Source organism: Seriola aureovittata, chromosome 8 (assembly GCF_021018895.1).
Source record: "Seriola aureovittata isolate HTS-2021-v1 ecotype China chromosome 8, ASM2101889v1, whole genome shotgun sequence".
NCBI classification, from domain to species: Eukaryota; Metazoa; Chordata; class Actinopteri; order Carangiformes; family Carangidae; genus Seriola; species Seriola aureovittata.
The window spans coordinates 19,736,734-19,757,945 of record NC_079371.1 but is presented as its reverse complement, the minus strand read 5'-3'; the positions used below and the strand labels follow the sequence as shown (position 1 = coordinate 19,757,945).

Here is a 21,212-nt window from a genome sequence, read left to right as displayed (position 1 = left end):
AAGCAGAAGATTACATGTACAGAAATACAATTAACTGATGGTGAACTAATGAGCGACAAGGAGAATTACTATGATTTAGCTTGTGGAAAAGACAGTCAATTCTTTCGAGCTGCTGAGCACACCAAGGTCTGAAGTACTGATGATACTCTAAAGTGTTAGATTGATAGGATACTTAGTCCCTGAGTGAAACACACCATTTATAACAGCCTGAGTACAGCACGTCCCTGACAGCACAAACTCACCTAATAATCCTTGAAACCTGGGACAGCCTGACAACTGCGCTTCAATGCCAAATAAATACTCTGGAATGGGCCTGAAACTCTACCTTATGGTTTTATTTATTTTATTTTATGAGGTAAGTTTTAAACAAAGCATTTATCTTTTTATATTATTGCTTGTACAAGATGTTTTTCTTTTCCTTTAGCTACATATATGCCATGAGGTTATTTACAGTATAAAGTATAGTACAACAGCAGCTTGCTGAAGGACAGGTAGAAGGTGCAAGTTAAACCATCTGGGATTTTCGTGTCCCACATGATTAAAATTCAGCGTGAGTGAGGGAGCATCCTTAGGACTGATGAGTACGTGTGTCAGGGGAAGATCATGTCTTTTTGCGGTGTATGTAACATTCTTACTCGCACAGTTTAATTCTGCACTTCACCAAGTCCTGAGGGATAATGGAAGGCCAAGTGTTGTTGCATCTCACTCCTTTCTCTGTGGGGAAAGAGGGGTTATGTAGATAAGCTCGCATTCCACTTTGGTCGGTTCATCCGTTGTAAGACCAACTGTGTGGAGGATATAAACCCTGGCAGTTCAGCTTAGAGAAGAAAAGAGGTTAATGGGAACCCCTTACATTCATATGCTAGTGTCTAATGACTGTATTGAGGTGAAACACAGTTATCATCAATGGCATCTCTCAATGAAAGTCATTTGAATAATTCCAAGATGCAGTTTTACTCCTGCGACAGTGAATGTGAGTGTTGCCAGGCAATCATCCCTCCTAGCAGTAAAGGCTGTGGTAATAATATGCATGATCCAAAGGGACAAAGACTATTTCAACAGAGCCTGCACTGTGCTGGATTTACAAAGCAAGCAAACAGCTGATTGCATGAATCAAGAACCAGGTATGTGCCTTAAATATGTAATGAATCCAGAGGGCAGTCGGTCTCCTTTGCTCCTTAGAATCACAAGAGAATAATAATGTCTCTGTCAAAAGCAACAGCTTTTCAAGACAGGCTAAGATCTTTATGAGTACACACAAAATTAGGATATAATACAACATTTACCCTGGCTCGCAACTGGTGCAGAAGGTATGAGCCGACAGCGCGTGAAAGTCAAATATTATCTTGGCAAAGCAGAGAGCCAAGAACAGGGCAGTTTTAAGACTAGCACTAGAAGACCTGCTGAATCCAGCAGTTCGAAAGGGGACTCATATCATATATCTACCAACAAGGACAGACCCCAGGAGAGAGTGATGACAGTGAACTCGTGTCAACCAACGTGCTCCTTCCATCAATACCAAGGAAGTAAGCACGTCTAGCTGTGATGGCAGTTAAGGAAAGGCTGGTAAACTGTAAATTCAGATTAATTATTCCCTAATATAAAGTTGCTAATAGCATATAAATATGTGGGGAAATTATAACCCTGTTATGGGGAATTTAATAGGCAAGAGGTGAGTGCTAACATTAAAGGTTATAATAATGGATGATAACAAATGAGATGTGTTCTGACTCACCAGACCCTCACAAAGCTCACTATTCCTATAAATGGTTCCTCCTGAATACCTTGCCCAGTTTTGACATGATTACTCCATAATGTGAAATCTTCCTCTTTTTAATCGTGTAATATTAATTTCTAATATAAATATACATACATTTGTCTACACAATAAAATATTAGCATGTTCATGTGGTTACATTTGACTTACAGTAATTTAATCAAATAACTATAACATAAGCAGTGATGGAAGGTAATACTTGGACTTTTCTATTTCTATTTTATTTCTATTTTATGCTACTTCTGCTCTTCCATGTTTCAGTGTTGCACTTTTTTTTTTTTTCCTTTTTACATTTATTATAGCTGTAGTTTCAAATCCCTTTTCAAATAAAGAAACATACGATGGACTTAAAATATACAATGCAAATTGTCAAAGATTAAACCATGTGGTTCCCAACATTTTTGGCTACTGTCTTACAAAAAAGCAGTGACTGGTTGAAGCCCCTTGTCATGTTTCATTTCACTACACAGACATTTCTCCTCTTTGCCTCTCAGGTGGTTTTATTGAAATACCCTTTTGAGGTAAAATGATGATAATAATCACCCCGTGATCACTTGGATTGGGTCTGACCTCTGGTTGGGAACTGCTGTACTAAACTACCAGCTACACCTCAACCAGCTCCAATATTAAAATGCATCTGTGCATCGGTATTAATATCTGATCGTCTAATAATAATCTATTCGTATTAATATAGTTCTACCACCTGTGCAAACATTTTCCCCTTGGCATGCTGAGCAGGTATCTCAACTGTCAATATGTAAATGTAGTCCAGTTCTGCCAGTCTGTCCCTGGATAAAGATAGTCGAGCTGATGCCAGACTGAGGGAATGACTACATGAGCATGGTGGGTCTTTAGCTGTGATGTGACAAGTGCACAGATGCTGTAAGAGCTGACAGGTTTGTCAAATGACTATCCAATAAATCCAACTCTGTGAACTAGGCCAAGAAATATAGCAGGAAGTCAGAGCAACTCAACAGCAGTTTCAGCTTATCAGTAAAAGTTGAAAATTTTCAGAGTTCAACAAAGAGTGAAGTTACGAAGGGAGGAAGTTAGCACAAGCCCTGTTTGCTGCTGCACCGGACGGGACAGCAGACCAAACTACCCTGAAGGTATTCACAGCTCTGTGGCGCCATGAGAAAGAAGAAGAGCTGAACTGCCATCTGCAACTTATCTGGAATCCCGTGTTTCTTTGAGTAAGGTAGGTTAAAGCTCTCTTGTCAAAGGGATCGCAACCTGATGCAAGCCGGCCTGTCAGCTGAATTTCGATGGGACTTAGCTGTCACAGTGGAAGCAGGCTGAGGACTGCACAAGGGCTAGTGTGGTCAAAAGAGGTGAATCTAACTTGTCCAACATTTCACTACAAGGGGAGTTAGCTCTTTGTGCATCGCCACACTCACACCTCTCATCCAGAGAAAGCCAGCTGCGGTGTTCAGTGCTTTAGAAAGAATATCAAAGCACTGCTGTAGGTATTTCTTTCCCATGTGGATGCAGTGGCAGTGAAAGGAGGGGTTACCCACAGCTTGTTGGACTTTTGCCAAGCTGACACAGACCAGGCAGATGGAGAGTGTGCCCAATGAGGAGAGGCTGAAGTAACAACCTGAACACAAGCTGCCTAAACTTACTTGTGCTACCTGCCTGGCGAGTCATACAAAATGACATTGCTGGCTTGCAGCAAAACATCTAAGCACGGCAGAGCACCTGCAGCAACAAAAGCTCAGCAACAAAAACCAAAGTCACTCTCTAGTAATACTCCTGCATAGGAACACCTTGATCACAGCGGGAAAATAACACTGTAGACATGTCAGGGTTGCTGCTAACAATTATTTTCAGTAATGATTCATCTGCCAGTTATCTTCATGATTTATGGATCGGTCATTAAAATATCAGAAAATAAAAAAACTGCCCTCAGCCTAAGGTGATCTCTCGTTTTGTCGACCAACAGTCCAAAATATTCACTCTGTGAGGATATGACAGATAAAAGCAGTAAGTTCTCACACTGGCATTTTTGCTAAACAAAAACACTCAAATAGTTCTCAAAATCATTCTCAAAGTAGTTACTGATTGATTTTCTGTCAATCAACTAAGTGATTAATTGTCTAATTACTGCAGTTCTCCTTTATATGGTATTCTTTTTCATCTGCATCAGTATTTATTTTCTTGGTCAGTGAAAATATTCCCTATGTGTAAAAATGGTATCTATATCTCTTTAAGTATAATTTGTAGCTTCGTCTACTCGCTTATTTGCTTGAGAGGAAACTCCTTTTTATCTTGTCCTAATATGTGCACACAGTGTGCACATGCATGTATGTATGATGCTCCTGTGGGTTGGAAAGCTCTCTATATATGACCTGGATTATGAGGATGTAACTTCTTGCCTGAGAACAGGTTCTGCTTCAACTGAGCGATTTAGCCCTTGGTAGTTGTCAACTGTGCTTCTAAAAAGCTTAATATACATTTACGACAACCTTCTCGTTTTATATACTCCTCAGGCTGTGTATTGGAGTGAAAGTATGATTTTGACAGATGGAGGAGGAAAAAAAATCTGCAGAACTTCCCTTGGGGACATCTTAAGGGGATTCATTTCATTCTTTGACTGCATTTCTAAACAGAGAGAAATGCAATGAGCTGACACATCAAACGTTATCATGGCAAGTTAAAAGTAAATTTAAGCTCTTTATGTCTACCTCTCTGATTTGAAGTTTTGTTGAAATCCTTCCAGTGAACTCCTTCATGCTACATTTTGATGTGACTGCTATCTATCAAATGAGCATTGTCTTTCTTCCTTCTTCAGATCTCATGTTTCACTTTAATAAGTATATTAAATTATCATTATCACACATCTAAGAAAGCTCTCTACTTTCCTCCCCCCTGAAAATACCTCTATTTATTAGTCTGGTAACCTTGAGTTGCAACAGGAAGCAAAGAGTTGCATTTTAGGGCCTCCATAGAGGATATCAATCAGCCATAGTCGACTAATAACTTGTCCAGCATTTATCTCCTTGTCAGAAAAGGGAGGAGGGAGGAATGATGAAGGGAGACAACCTCTAGTGCTGTTCACATTACAACATGGATTTCCGCAGCCCTCAGGCTAAGGGGGGAATGTCAAGGGGGGAATTTGAAAGGAGCGGAGAGTGGAAAGAATAAAGGCAGGGTCTTGAGACGGCATGCCAAACAGAGAATAGAGCTGAGACCTTTTGAAAAGTCAGACAGTTAACTTCTGACTGATTCACTTCATCTCCATCGGCATTGTTTATTTATGTGGCAGATGGGTTGCATAAATTTCATTGTGGACCTCACCGTTATAAACCTAACTCAATTAGCCAGCCGGGGTGTTAGCAGACACTTAGCTGGATCCATCGCAGCAAATCACAATGGGCAGATGGGTGATATTTTTCATTTTTGGTGGCTAAGGCTCAAACCCATTATTTTTCCTTGTTTGTGTGAGTGCCTGACTCATTGAATAATCAGTTTGATTAATAAAACCAGTCTCCCCAGGCATAATGTTTTTGGCTCACACTGTGATGTGGAACCTAGTGTCTCTGTGCAGAGTCAGCCTCTCTAGTTCACTGCGTGTTCCTGCGCTGGGTGAATTCTTATTGTTTTTATCCTCTAACATTGTTACGAATAATGTGACAAATTTATCATTAAATCAAATTAACTTAGCTCGTCACATCATGTTTTCTCCACCTGTCGCCTTTTGTCTTCCACTCCTAACCCCTCACTGCTCTCTCTCACTCCCGCTTCCATATTTCCCCTCCCATCGTCCACTTACCTGTACCCTCTTTAATCGATCTCTCTTTCACTTTCCATCATTTCTCTCTCTCATTTTAAATATTTCTCACGTCCCCACTTCATCTACATACCAGCCTCCTCTCCCCGCCTCCTCATCCATCGCTCACTTCATATCTCCCTCTTTCTCTCCCCGCCAGTGAGCCCACCCTTGCAGCCTTGGCCCTCTTAAATGCATCATTTCTTCCAAGAGATATCCTTCTGCACTGACCTCTGTGCTAGCTGGCTGCCTGCCATCTCCACTCAATGGACTCATCAATCCATCTTGGTTCTTGGATGGCCTTGATTTTATTGTCTCACACAGCCCTCTGTCATCCTGTTCATCTCTCATCCTTAATGTCATCCTTTCAGATTTTAACATGTCTGCATTTTCTGAGCACACAGCGTTTGATTACATTGAGCTGGAATGGCAGAGTCCAGGTGGGCTATTGTTGTCAAGTCCTTGCCAGGGCAACGGATCCGCAGGCATGGATGTGCCATTTTTGCAGAGTTAATTATTGGGTTGTGGAGCAGTGGCTACTTTGAAACTCTATTCATTTTTTCTACTCATTATTACTGATGATTGATGGGACATTTTAATGCATTGATGCTTTACGTTAAACGATGCTTGCACCATATTTATCAATCATGTTGCGCTGCCAAACTCACTGGCATTGTAGAAAAACAATAACATTGTTGATTTGGTCCACTACACTTGCTCCTCGACAACAGGCTTAATGATGAAAATTGTAGAGACTTAACAACCTGCGGGGCGGAGGTCATGTGACAAACGGACACAGATGAAGGAATACATTGGCTACTATAAGAATCTCAGCTCCCAACACAACTCTTTCTTTTGTATAGCAAAGGGAGAAACTTTGTAGAGCTTGTTAATCAGCCTGTTGCATTTTTTATTCTTTCATCTCTATGAAGTTTTGAAACTGTGATCTGAACAATGCAAGAATTTTAAAATACTAAAATCATTACTAGAGAAACAGACTTGTGGAAACCTCACCTCCCTCCAAAACAAGATTATATGCATTATGAATGATCATACAAACATAACTTCTAGTTAATAGAACTTGGAAAGACCAGAACGAAGAATCCCCTAAAAATCTTTTTTCAGTGTTTTACAGTTGTATCTCCACTGAATTTTCCTGTTTTCTTGAGTCTGTTGCCCAGCTAAATACTTCCAGCAGCTCTGTTCTGTATGTCTAGAGAAATATCAGATAACAAATGTAATACCACTGAAATCATCAGACAACAAACGTTGTTTTATGAAAGAATTCCTTCTAAAATAAAATAAAACATGAAACAACATTGTCAAACACACAGCCCCTGTGTTCTGTGAGATAACACTGTAACAGCTCACACAGCCAATACTGGTCAGCCAGCAGTAAACAGGTTAGTGGAGCTTGATAGCAGTAGTGCTAGCTCAGCTACCCTCTCGCCTGGCTTGAGGGCATGGGCCACTTGCAGATGAGGGCCCTCTTTTCTCTCCTCTTTGGGCGAGTGTGGTCATGAGCAGAATGAATAAATGCATGACCATTTACGCCTTGTTCCTTATTTGCTGAGAAATGCCTTTATGAGGCATTTGCAGATCAATAAATACCCTGCCACGGTACCTACAGGACAACTTACGGGCAGGTCTGTGAGTTTTCTGTTATATATGGACATGCTAAATGTCAGTCATGCTTCTGCAGCTCTCCAAGGCCATTATGAGCATTTGCTCGGCACTATTTATAGAGAGCCTCAGCATGTTTAGTCATGAAACACCTGACCCTTCAAATCAGAGCTCACTGAGTTGAGCGTTGGAAACTTGCTTGTATTATAATTTTTTTGACCTCCACAGCAGCAGCATGAGGCAAGGGAAATTTAAAAAATCAGGTGAGAAATATGTAAATTTTAAGATGGCGGATGTGTCATTGTAACCTTCACCTTTATCTCTCATCAGCCTTTCATCACATTTTTCACCTGTCCCTCTTTCAAATATGCCTCGCCCTTTTCTCCCTGAAGGTCTTCTTGCTCCTGGCACCGTTGCTTCAGTTACAAGTTTAAAACGCAGCATGCAGGCTCGCAGGCTTGTTTGTGTTTCTGCCTCCAACTGAACCCTCGGGTTTAGACCTTACTATCCATATATGCAGTTTTCCAGCAACCCCGCTGTGCGGAGCAAACTTCACAGACGAGGAACAGAGACGGAGGGCACTTACTGCTTTCACACTCCAAAGGCAGCTTCCTTTGCTTTTAGCTTGATTCAAATCAGGTTCACTCATAAAATTATTTAAATGTGCTCTTGGCATTTTAACACCGACTTTCAATTTGAGTTTGACTACACTTTTCAGTGGAAATGAATGGAAATAATAAAACTTGCATATTATCACAACAACTCAAATGTGTTTTTTGAGAGTTGCATGAAAAATCTATGAGATGCAGTGTTACTTAAAATGAAATCACAATTTGCTGCAGATGCATTGCAATGGTTTTGTAATCACCCTGTCGCTGTTTTTTCCCCTCTCTACAAAGGCAAAATGGTATTTAATTGCTATATTGCAAGTGTACATCTGTGTGCCTGTGAATATAAATGAGACTGCGAGGCCTCTTGTTCTCATGGTAACACAAGTAGGATGTGATGTGCTGATTGACCTTGGGGGTGTGGAGCTTCCTCTTCCACGTGAATTTAGCAGCAAGGTAAGTCTCGGGGTGTCTGCACGGCAACAGCTTTGCTGTTTGTGATGGCAAACTGTCAAATGTTGCTGTTTGTGTTAGCTAATTTTCTCAGGCTCGTATAAATTTGAAGAAGTCTAAATAGTTTATGTAATGGGAAAACAAGTCTGTCAGAAGAAGAAATTGCATTCATTTCATTCACTGCACTTATCTTATTAGGAAATGACTGCAACCATTCAGGTGATCCTTGTGTAATGTTTCAATTTACACAGGCAATGCATTACAATGATACATGGATCAGCGCGTGTTGCCATGGTGGTGCGTCAGCAGGCCTGTGGGGGGCACTCCAGCACTTTCCCCTTCATCTGTTGCTCTCTTCCCTCCATCTCCACTTTTTCTCAGCTCTCTCTCTCCATTTTCTGTCTTCCTGCTTTTGTTCTGTGACTCTTTCACTCCTCACTCTTCCTCGCTCTTCCTCTCTTTTTTGTACTAATGCGCTCTCTCATCACCGCTTCTCTCTCTCTCTCACTCTCACACCCTCTTCTCAAGTTCTTCCCCCTCTTGCTCCACTATTTCACTTTTGGTAGACACCCATTTTCTCCCCTGCACTCCTTCTTTCTTCTCCGTCCCTCGTGCTCATTTTTGTTGTCTGTCTGCCAATTTTTGTTCTGGGTGTTTAATCGATGCTGAACCTTCCCCTCCCTCGTCTCCCTTCACATCTGCATGAAACAAAATGTACACACATGAGTAAACTTGACCTTCTTTCTGTTGCACCTATTTTTCATTCGTTGCATTTCCATATTGCAGCAGGGTATAATTAGTATGGCTGTCCATACAAGAGCATTATCAGGTTGATAATGATGTAAAAAAAGATGTAAAATGAGATGAGATGTAAAAAAAAAAAAAAAAAAAACAATAATGGGAGTCTGACGACACAGGACTTTCTCTTTTTTTCTTGATTTTCCAGCATGTGATAGTGAGTTTGACGTCAGCTCATCCGTCATTCCACAGATTCTTGTTCACTCAACGTGTTTAATCCTTGGGCAGCTCGGAAAAGATAACTGGCCATCAAATTAAGGGAATACATTTACATTAAGTTGTCAGAAATGTGCCGAATGTTTTGAGAGATATTAAAAAGAGAGCTCCATGATCCAATCCGTCTTTGAATAAATCCACTTCACTCTTTGGAAGGACGAGAAAAGGACGGTAATATTCAAACATTTCTGCTTTTGTTTCAAATCATTTGCAGATTCACAAACAATTGCCCAGCCTTTTAATCTTGTTGGAGCTCCAGGCTTAAAAGTGTCTTCTCAAGTAGACAGATATTTATCTAAAAAATGTCACCGTGCCAAGTGTATTCATTCATGCCAGGAGTTGTAATCGAGTTGACAACATCTGCACTCCAGGGATTAAGTGAAAGAACAGCAAAATGCTGAGATAGATTGGGCGAACCATATTCAGTCACCCTGCCTGTGGATAAATAGAGCCACTTTAAAGTTTGATGTGACTTTCCTTTGTGCAAACGAACTGTCAGCTATATCTACAGCACCCAATTTATTTCATTAAAACATTATTGATTTCTCCTTTGTCACAAATTATAATAAAAAGCAGGCCATGTCAAGAGATGGTAATTAATGATTAGCCCTTATATGTATTACTTTGTCAGGAAATGACTGATGGCTGCTTGATGGCTGATGGCCATGACCTTGACTTGGGAAATTACCACCCAGGGAGCAGACCAAGGAGATAGGTTGCATGAAGCAGCCATTTCTTAATGACTGAGTTATATCATATCATAGCTTATGGCTTCATGCCCCAAGAACACGCAGCTAATTCATTTTAAACCACTTCTCCAAGTTTCATTTTACCAGGATCCACAGTCCAATGCAATCAATTATCGGTTCCTCTCTGTGAATAATTTGATTGGTTAAAATAAAGTAACCAACAGCATGAGAGATGAGGGACATGTGGTGGACACCGTCAGAAAATGAACTGTGGTTTGGGTGCACAGTGCAGGGCTGCTTCTCTAAGTGGTTCCTTGTTTTAATGAGATGGAGCTGTAGGTAGGTGTCTGGTAACCACCTGTAAGGGCAGCACACATGAACTACATGAGCGCCCTTCTTCCCCCTGCCCTTCATAGATGAAAAGTAACTGCTTTGCTGTAACAAAAAAAAAAAAAAAAAAACCCACGAGATGTTCACTGGCAGCTGTCTGATTTAGCTAGCTATCAAGAGACTCATGCTAATGCTACATTCACATCATATTGGATGGATGGTAGAGATGGGAAAGATTGACATGTTAACAACTTTAGAGCATTTGGTTGTATAATTAAAGAACTTGTTGGGAGATGACTAAAATACTGCATTGACATATAAAATCATATCCATTAAATTTGGGTTCAGTCCAGCATCCATATTTGTCTGAAGTCAGATGAATCAGAGCTTTCATAAAAATCTGAGTTTCCCAGTAGAAATTATGACTTGGAAGTTGATATGGAATTCTGCATTTACACGTCAAAACATAAACACAACATTATGCTTAAATACAAGTTTCAACAGGACAAGCAACAGCTGCTCAATCAACACAAATGCTGATGTCACAACGTCATTAAGTTTGTTTTCTTTGGGTGTAAATCCAGTTTACTGGTGGAGGTGAAATGGTTAAGGAATCCCTGAGCTGGTAAAATAAACATGACAGTATTTGTGTGTCCCCGGGATATCCGTCCCGCCTGAGCAGGTGTTTTCAGCATCTGGATCAGATACAGTGAACAAATAGATGCAGTATAGTGGTTTTAAACAAAACCAGTAAAACTGAAGTCTGTTGCAACATATTTTATGTTTACCTTGTAACAGTTACTTAAAGCTAACAAAATTAGGTTACACTGTCTATTTTAACTTTTTTTTTTCATCTTCCAACACGTTCAGTCTCATCTAATTTATGTCCTGCAATGAAGCCTGGAGGTGCAGCATTATTTGCTATATTTAATTAATCTGTGGTTGTCTGGAAATTAGCTGAATAACATTAAAAGGAAGCCGGAGAAGCACAATCTAATGCCTAAAGTGAAGGTATTATTTTATTTATGAATTAAAATACGTTTACTTAATATACTGCACAAATAATAATTTATATATTTATTTGGACTAGCGATAGTGGGACAAGGGTTCAGCACTTTCATTATGGAAAAATTGGCACTTTGTGTGTGACCATTTCTTAAGGACTATCCAACTATTGATTGTTGAACACGTCCAATAATGGATTCAGAAATTCAGTGAAATTTGAAGCCTTACTTGATATGTTCAGTGATTAGATTTATGAATAAGAATGGGTGATAATTTCATCTGAATATCTCACTCTGAGGACAGTTCTGTAATATTAGCAGTTTAGGGTCCAGTTATGAGAATAATTTATAATGTGTACAATAGTTCATGTAATTAAGAGCAAGACAGGATAAGTCATTTGGAGATATTACCACTCGACTAATTTAGACAAACTCACCATGGGGTTGTAACTTAATTAATGAGATGCCTTCACGAATCTTTTACTAGTGATTTGATACACAGTGATCTATCATCAATCTATTTCCACAAGAAAAACAGAAAAGAAAAGGAATATTCATCATTTATAATATGTACGTGATCATTAACCACATGCAATGCTCAATTTACAAAAGAAAGAAGACCCAGAAAATTGAGCGAGGGGCAATCCTGCATGGTGGTTAATATGGACGAGTCCCAGAATAGGGATCAAGTGGTGGAAGCGTCTGAGGTGGAAAATGTCCACCATGAGGAGAAGGATTATTTTGTCAAAGCCTGGGTCGTCTGCCAATACACAGGCCTATACCCACATGGTGACGGGATTAGACATTATTTTCAGGTTATCACTGAGCTTCATTCTGGGCTAAGAGGAGGGAATGTCGGCTTCAATTAGTCGATCACAAAGTGCATTTCAAACAGCCTCCACGTTGAGATGTCGGATAAGAGAGATCGCTTTTTGCATGCGGCTACAGTTTGTGTTCCGTTTGACTTTACACAACTTTTCATCATGAGAAATAATTTCACAAGCGTTACGCTTCAAGAACAATGCCAACACCGGCCACTGTGCAGAAGATGCTGCCTTCACAAGTCAATACATGTTTAAGCAACCTTGATGCTAGCAAATTCAATAAACTGGAATTAATAATCTTACCATCTGCCTTAGTTTCACTTAAGAACACAATATAACTTTGCTCCATAGTGCAATATGAGCACGCGGGCAATTTATGAAAATATGTTTTTGGAACATTGTTATCAGCTATTCTAGTGAGTAATTTGTTATTCTTAAAGTGTAGCCATATATTTCGTCTGAACATCACTCATACACGGAGTATTATGCACCCACACGTGTATCTATGAATATATCACACATACACTCACATTTGGAGGGGATGGGTAAGAGGTGGTAGGTACTCTCCAGCAGACAAGTATAATCTCCTCTATAGCAGCGCCGCTCTGCTCCGAGCAGCTTATCCAGAGTCCAGCCACATGAGTAGGAGGCTCCTGTACGACAAAATGCCACAAAGCAAACATTTACTAAAATGCAGCTTCTCCTTGGCTGTAGCGTTTGCTGCAATTATATGCAATTTAAGTTAGAGCAGAAACTACTGAGGTCATTAAATGACTGACAGTTCTGTGAATATAAAAGCAGGGCTGACCCCTGTTCCTGGGAGACCATTTGTTAAATGGCAAGCGTTTTTCTCATAAATTGTACCACATGGAGGGTAATGGAACAGATACTTAGACACTGTGTGAATTTAATTTTCGAGACTTTGAAAGCTTGTTTAATTTCAAAAACCACGTCTATACATCATGTCTGAACCTTCACCGGCTCTTTCTAATCTCCCATTTGTTATGTGCTCAAACTAGGGTCAAAAAGATTTTGAGCTCGCAAAGTGATGTTCATAAATAATTTAAAAGTTTGTAGTTGTAAATCAACCTTTGATATAAAGAGAGGAGAGAGCAAGAGAAAAGCACATTTGTGCATGTGTAGAAAAGATTTGTGTTAAGAAGAAAGAGACAGAAAATCTGTAAAAAAAAAATCAGTGATGAGGTTACACCAAGCTCTACTACTGTGACCCAGGTGTGTCTGGATACATGCACGACACAGTAAATGTTTACCATCATTTTACCATCACCCACCTGGGTCGTGGAGGAGCCTGTGCTGTTGTCCATCTTAAAAACGGACCTGCGGCAGAGATGAGGGTAACAGAACTGATTGGACTCTGCTTTGTAATTGGATTGTCATCGTCCAATCAGATTCAGGTGTAAAAACAGGGTCGAAATTTGTACTAGTACTAGTAATTCGTCAATGTCCCACAGTGTGGAAACAGTTTTCTGCTCTGTATCTGTACACAGATGTTCACAAAAGCACTTCTGTCACAGTGTCTTTGTGTAACCTCAACACTGACATCATTTCTCACAGGTTTTATTCACACAGTCTCTTTTTTCTTTTTTACAAATACAAATGTTTTCTACACATGCTAAAACTTAATTTGCAGGGTTAAAAAGATTGATTTACAAATGACTTATTTGTGAAGATCACTTTACACAGCTGACAATCTTTTTGACCCTAATTTGAGCCCATACATTTGGATTATAAAAGCAGCAACAGGGAGCAAGTAATGAATTTACGATTAAAGGCTCCTACAATTAAATGCATTTGAATACTATTCCCCCGGAAAACCGTAACAGCACAACATTTAACTGATTGTCTTCTTCGACACTCCCAGTTTCGTCTATTAGTGGTAGGATTTCTCTTCTCATATGCTTTGTTAAAATAAAATCAATTATCTGTGATTAAAACAATCCAGCAGCCGCCGGTCCCTAAAGCAGGAGGTGATTTAGAATTATCTGTCAGCTATGTTAGAGAAGAAATGGCAAGGCGCCATCCTCGTGTGGTGATGAATATGGTGGAATACCAACAGAACAGAAAAAGCTACAGCTCAGAGAGAGAGAGAGAGAGAGAGAGAGACACAAAAGCTTAGAGCTTCACGTTTTCTGTGCTGCTGTCCTAAAACGATGCAAGAAAAACCGAAACTTTCAAGTTCATCACACTTATTTTGTATTTTCTCTGCGCTTGCTGTGAAATGACCCACTCTCAGTCCACCCTATGTCTGTCATAAGAGGCTATGTTCCCTGTTCCCCCATAAAAGGTTGACCAGCCTCCCCCCCATCCTCCTCCTCCTCCTCCTCTTTACTAAAATTGCAGCAGCTATACCATGCTGTCATTTGTAGCTTGCACTGAGACAAAAAAGCCTTCTGGGTAACATCGTTTGAATGTTCCCAGCTCAAACAGACTCCGAGCACCAACAGAACTGCTCGCACAAATCTCACAGTCAGTCCTTATTATTGTGGAGTGCTGAGCAGCTCCAAATAGTCGACATTCTCTGCAAACCCCTGCAGCACAGTGAATCAATGAGCCAAAAGTACATAAAGATTGTGCCAATGTCTTCACCACAAATCAAAGCTTTATGGCTTCATATCAACAAATTTTCTCATCTAAATTGGTTGTGGAGCTCTCTAAAACTTGAAGAAGTTAGACACTTGGGCTTCACTTTCTGTGAAATCCGAAGCAAACAAAGCATTTCATTTGATGTACAACTAATAAAACTGCAGTGATGCTGGCACAGAAATAATATTAGATGCTAATCATTCAGAACACAGAGTAAGTGCCAAACAAATCAAAATCCTCAAATAAAAGTCTAGCCACATTTGTTTTGTCATCTACACAACAGCAAACCTGTGGTTATTCATGATATTAAGTCAGAATCCTTTTTGAGCCGAGCCATATGAACAGCAAGGCTGAGTGGTAAGGAGTCAGAGCTTCTTCAAAGTCTAATTGAAAGAAATGCATTTGTGCAGGGCTCTCAGCTGCCCTGCCTTTTAGTTGAAAGTCTGGGCTCTGAAGCCAGCAGGTAGGCTTTTACACTTCTCATGTTTAGCTCATTAGCTAAGTTACCTCTGCCAGACAGAGCCAGAGCCCCAAAAACATGCCAAAATCAAAGCCGGGATCAGCCAAAGTGACTTTATTGGCAACCAGCTATACAGTATGTGTGTTCACGCCATGATAGTTGGCTTAGATATGGATGCTGTGTTTCTGTTCAATGCCTTGTTGTAAGAGCTTCAGGATAAATTGGCAAGATTCACTGTAGATGTAGAGGATATGCTCTTGCATGGGAGAATGCATTGATTTCCTACGAGAACATTTTCCAGCTACAGATTATTTTGTAAATTTATCCTTCATGTCTCTATACCAGGAAGCCCTCTGATTGATGATAGGGTGAATTTATGACCATCCCTGTGACCTCTGGGTCTTCAGTTCAGTTGAGTTCTCACATTGTGAACTCGCTTCAGTACGACTCTCCTCTGGTAAAGCATGAGGAATGTTTTATTGTTTTTTTTGAGAGATGGGATTTTGCCATTAACAACACAAGTCATTATCCATTTATTGTGCCCACTGTAAAGTTATTTAAACAGAAAATAGTGCTGCTTTCTCAATTAGGTGGAACAGCAGAATGAACTAGAAAAATTCCAGGGAAATTTTGAGTGCCACGGGGGCTACTGCCGGGATGAGTACATGATTTATTTCCAGTGTTCAAAAGTCACCCTGATCATACTCTGGTTTTGAGAAATGTCTTGATATAAAAGACTCTGATATAAAACAATTTCACATCCCTCCATCATGTATTATGTGGGAAATATCTCATATTCTGTGTTGTTTTTTTTAATAAAACAAGAGGCAACATGTCTTCAAACTGGCATTTAAAGGGTTAAAATCCCGAAAACTAATAAACATTTGATAGGTTTGAGCAGAACTGAAGTGGTTTAAGAGATTTATGCAAAAAAAGCAGAAAAAAATATTGATATATGATGATTTTATAGCATTTTCTTTGTGTGTCCTTTTTTGGACGTGAGGAACCCCAGAGGGTACAAAATGTGTTACCAGTGTATAATAGACCTGTAACAGTAACTGACATTAGATTTTAAAAATATGTCAAAAAAGACACTTTCTTGCAGAAATCCATACCTCCAGCTGTAACACAGCCAAAATGATCAGCAAATCAAAAAAGAAAAGTGAAGAAAATGTCCAAAAAAGGACAGAGGGACCCCTGAGGGTTAATAAATCCCATGAACCGCTATTTAAATTACCACTATTATGTTTTTTTCTGTGCTAAATTTAACATTACTGGGGAGGAGAGCAACGCGACTAGAAGTGACAGCGAGAGAGGGCTAGTAGCTTCTCCTCTCCTCTTTCTCAGCGGAGACCGTCACAACTTCATTCACTCTTTTAACAAAACAAAACAAAAAGCAACGAAGGAAGCAGTAAATGGACTTACATATTTAAGACCTAACTAAATGTAATTTAAGACCTAACATGCGGCTAATGTAAAGCTAGCGGAGCTTGGAGAGTTGGTTATCTGGTTGCAAGGCGCACGCAGGCACGCACACAGGTCAGGAGCTGCCGTTGCCATGGCAATGTGAAAATCTGCCCAGAATTTGGCTTCTACATGGCTTCAAACAACTGCAAATTATGAGAAAACCGTTACTTCTTTTCATAAACCGAAAAGACCGTGCCAGACACTGAAGCCAGAAGTTTCTACAGTCTCTATTTTATTCAGATATTCCTTAAAATGAGTGAGTAAGCTCAGTGCGAAGACAGAGTGAGATTCTTTTGAAAAAAAAAGACGATTACATTAGGTGTCAATGAGAGTGAGACAGGTATTGCTGCCGGACTCGGCACCCCCGTTTAAATTTTGTGCAGACCCTGCCTGTCAAAGTTACATTTTATGAATCCCAACAACTATGTCTACATTTTCAGAAAGAATTATTTGTCTCCTTTTTACGGTTTGGCCGTGAGCTCGAGTTAAAAATAAAAATAAAGGTTATTTTTTACTGCTTCACGCACTCTAGCCAACTGACGCTTTCACTCTAACTTTGAAGAAAAAGTGATTTGCACTCCTCCTTTGAGTGCTCACAGTTAGAAAAGTTTACATGTTATGTAAAAACAGTTCCTGTCTTTTTGAGAGAGCAGAAGTTTTCCTCCGTTTTATAGTTTGAATCACATTTCTACGTGCAGGTATGAGAGAGCTGGGTGACTCAGAAAAAAGGTGCAATTTTGTCGAAAAAAGGTGGGTTTCTAAAGAAAATTCCAATGCATTTCTAATGCATTATTTATTCCCAGTTTTTTGGGAATAACTTTGGGAAAGCCCCGAGGCACTCCTCTCAGCTATTCTAGCTGTAGAGGAGTGCCTCGGAGCCGAGCACCCGTGGCACTAATGACTGTTTAATGCATATGACTTTCCTATCTTGTTTTCCCCCAGCACAAAGAGATTTGTTACCCAGAATCTAATTTATTTCAAATGTGGACCATACGATTAATAGACAGCAGCAAAACAATTATAATCCACACAACTGACGTTTTTGAAACGGCTGGCTGTAATGAATATCCAGTGTCAACTACTTAATTTGCTATTTCAGCCACTGAGCGCTAACCATGCAAATGGTAGATTACCTTTGCAGACAAAACGGAGATGAGCATAATGTTTTCATTCAATTAGCGACTGAAAAGAAATTCCATAAGAGACAACATAAACTGCTGGCATCAAAGGTAAGCCAATAGCTCTGTGGCTTGATTTTAACAAGATATGGTAATTTGTCCAGCTACTGGGAGTCTTGTAAATTGCTGCCTTAACGTAATTTGTCGTGCAATTTAACAAGGTGATGTTTCTGTCGGTGGATTTTGATGCGTCTTCAGCTGATGAAATATGTGTTAAATCTCATCACTTGTGCAGACTCTGTGCACTTGATATTCTTGAGACAAATTTCCTTCCATAAAATTTTCAGACAGGGACTGTCTGACCCGCGGCCTGCCCCGGACAATAACAAGGTCTCCTGTGCTGCTGAAGCAGGGTAGCCACAGAGAGCCTTTGCGCTGTATCTCATTATCAAACTGGCTCTTCTTCGTCTTCTCTCCTGTAATGTAGCATGCAGAGATTTTCTCTGCTCGCTGCATGATCCCCGAAAAGTCACTGGATCTGGGATATGAGCCTGCCAGTTATGCTGCAAGCTGAGGGATCCCTCTCATTTCCTCTCTTAATAATGGATACAATGAGCAGCAGTAGCCAAGTGCATACAATGAGTAGTTGTGGCCAAAAAGTAAACACTTTCAAGACAAAGCCTTGGAAATGGTGACTCACTCCTAGTCAGCCGTTCAAAGTCCAGACATTATCACAATGCCCACCTCTTTTATTCTGGCAGACGAGGGCACCGCCAGGACCAGAATAGCTCACTGAGAAGTGGCCAAGAGTGATAGAAAAGTCTCAGTGGCACAGTGTGTTTGTATTGTCAAAACAAAAACAAAAATTGATGAAATGTAGGTGCAGAAAATAACAATAGCCAGTCCTGAAAAGACGGAACATTATGAGAAGGGAACAGCTCATTAGCTGCAGTGGATTTGGCTGTTCAAAACAATGTGTCATGACACGTTTCGAAATGACATCCTGCTGAGACAAACAGACAACATTCCTCTCCTATCGCTGTGCTGAAGTCAGAAGAAACATGAAGCCACACAGACAGCATAATCTTCAAGACTTCAGTATCTCCCTGCCTCTGAAAAGTGTTTTTTCCTTTCTTTTCAAATAATGTAAGCGCTTTATCTATATGTACACGTACAGTGCTTATAGGCTCACGTAAGAAGCTTTAATTCAGCATAATTTAATGTGACTGCGGCAATTATCATTTTATTCAAGACAACCGAGGAAATAAATAAATAAGTGAATGCCATCGGACTAGTTCAAAGCAGTACTTCCTAACCTTGGCTCACTGATCGAACATGAAAAGCGGCCCCGGGAGATGGTGGGTTTCACATACCAGCGTGATTTATGGTCTACCATAACAAATCAACAAGTTTAACTTTAATTGTTTTCTTTGCGATGGGAGGTGGGGTAGTTAATACAGAGCAATGATTGATGGCACAGGGCAACATGTTTGGCTCGGCACTTTGTCTTTTGCAGTGCAGCTCAGGAATTGAACCAGTTGATAGAAGCAATTAATTTGGGGGGTGGGGGGGTGGACTTTTTTATTTTTTTGATTTAGGAAATATACAGGTTCTAAAAATATCCTGCAAATTGTACCATTTGCTGTGTCATTTAGGTGGCCTTTTTTCTTTAATTGTTTTAGGCGTGAGAGATATGAGCAAAAACAAAGTCTTTGATGTCCCACAGTGCCTTTGTATTTTAGCGATTCTAATTAACATGGGTTTACACCTGTATCCCTTTAGATTAGTATTGGAACATTTGTGTAAAACTTTATCTGAGTGGGTGACATTTCATATGGTTTAATAAAGTTAGCTTCTGTTTAAGCTACATTAGTTTGCTAAGTAATTGAGACAACCATTTAATTAAATGCTTTGCTGATGATGCGTCTCTCGGAATAGTGGCTGTTAACCATTAATCAGTGGTGCACACCTAATTTACAAGGACAACAGAGCAGGGATGGGGCCTGCACAGGAGTGGAAACGGTCACGCCGTTACTCTAAATCACCATTAGTAATTAGTGAAGCTAGTGACACCAGCAGCACGGAGGATATATTGTGATTACACTGGATCACAGGGCAAAATAACATCTATAGCTGATATCACAGCTGATCGGCACTCCATAGATCATAGCGCTTTGCTCTAAGCAGTCTCTCTCTCTCTCTGTGATAACTGTAGCCATGTGGTCTAAAGGTGCCTCTGAGTGCTCCACAGAGTAACCTTGCAGCTCCTGCCAGTAACTCAGGGCATGCCAGAGTAGGTCTATTTATTTTTTGCATTTGTTCCAGCCTTCTGGCGACTGATGCAATAGACTGTAGATGATTTACTTCTGTTGATTATTGAATCATAGTGGAAGAAAAAAAGGCCTTGCCCAGAAAACTACGCCTGAGTTTTAATTAAGTTTGAACAAAAACTGGTCTTTCCTCAGTCAATTCATAAAAATTACCTTCATTGTGAATTACAGTAATGAAATATGATGAGCACAGCTTGGGAGCGTGAATTCCACACCACACAGAAGGGCTGGAAAAGAGCAGAAAGTCTGTGTCTTTACAATGGCCACACAATGCATACTGGAACTGCAAAGGCAATAAATCAAAAATAACTGATTGCAATACTGTCTTGGAGTGTTTTTGCAAGCATCAATCACATTTACAATGAATTACAAGGACTGCTGCAAATGCTTATGATGCAGAACAAACCGAGATGGACTCACCACAACAAACAAATTATATTGTTGTGTTTGGTGCTAGGAAGGTGAACGGCACAGGAGCAACGGTTCATCGAGTTCAGATTCAAATTAAAAACAATACAAATGATTAATACAGTGAATACAGTGAATCTGTCACATCATCTGATGAGACAGATTTGTCAGACAATAAAATCCCACATCCTCATTTAGAATATGTCAACTTTTAAATGAAAAACAAAGCAGAAAGAACATTTGCTCATTTTATTTTACTTCCCTAATTATGACTTTTAAAACTCTTAAAACATTGATTAAAAAAACAACTACTCTACAAGACAATTTGTTGTATATTTCTGAAAGATGCTTCAAAAGATTATACTCTATGGCAACTTCATTAAGCAACACTAATCTACCAGAACCAGGTGCAGTTGGCAGGAATAGTTTAACATTTTATGAAATTTGCTTTTATTGTGAGAGATAGAGGCTTCATCCACACTAATATGTTTTTAAAATGAAACAATCTCCATCCAGACGACTGTTTTAGCTACACACCATGATGACCATTAATGTATGCCATGCAACCACATGCCAGTATAAACAGGAAGCACAGTGTCTACTCTACAGTTGTGTAGTTGCAGAAAATACTATGAATGAAGAACAGCAAAGGCAGTTGTAGCGTTAAAATGCAGAATTAAACAGCTGCTAGCAAAGACAACAAGGTCAGCAATGCTTGTAATTCGTTAGAACAAA

The 21,212-nt window shown here is 39.9% G+C and overlaps 1 long non-coding RNA gene across 1 annotated transcript in view; it reads right to left on the bottom strand.

Moving 5' to 3' along the window:
• Positions 1-8,513: 8,513 nt before the first annotated feature.
• Positions 8,514-21,212, bottom strand: part of LOC130173142 (uncharacterized) — a 180,388-nt gene continuing 167,689 nt past the window's right edge. The window contains exons 2-3 of the long non-coding RNA XR_008828370.1: positions 12,621-12,743; positions 8,514-8,927 (exon numbers count right to left, since the gene is read on the bottom strand). This is a non-coding gene — a long non-coding RNA (uncharacterized LOC130173142). The remainder of the gene's footprint in view (positions 8,928-12,620; positions 12,744-21,212) is intronic.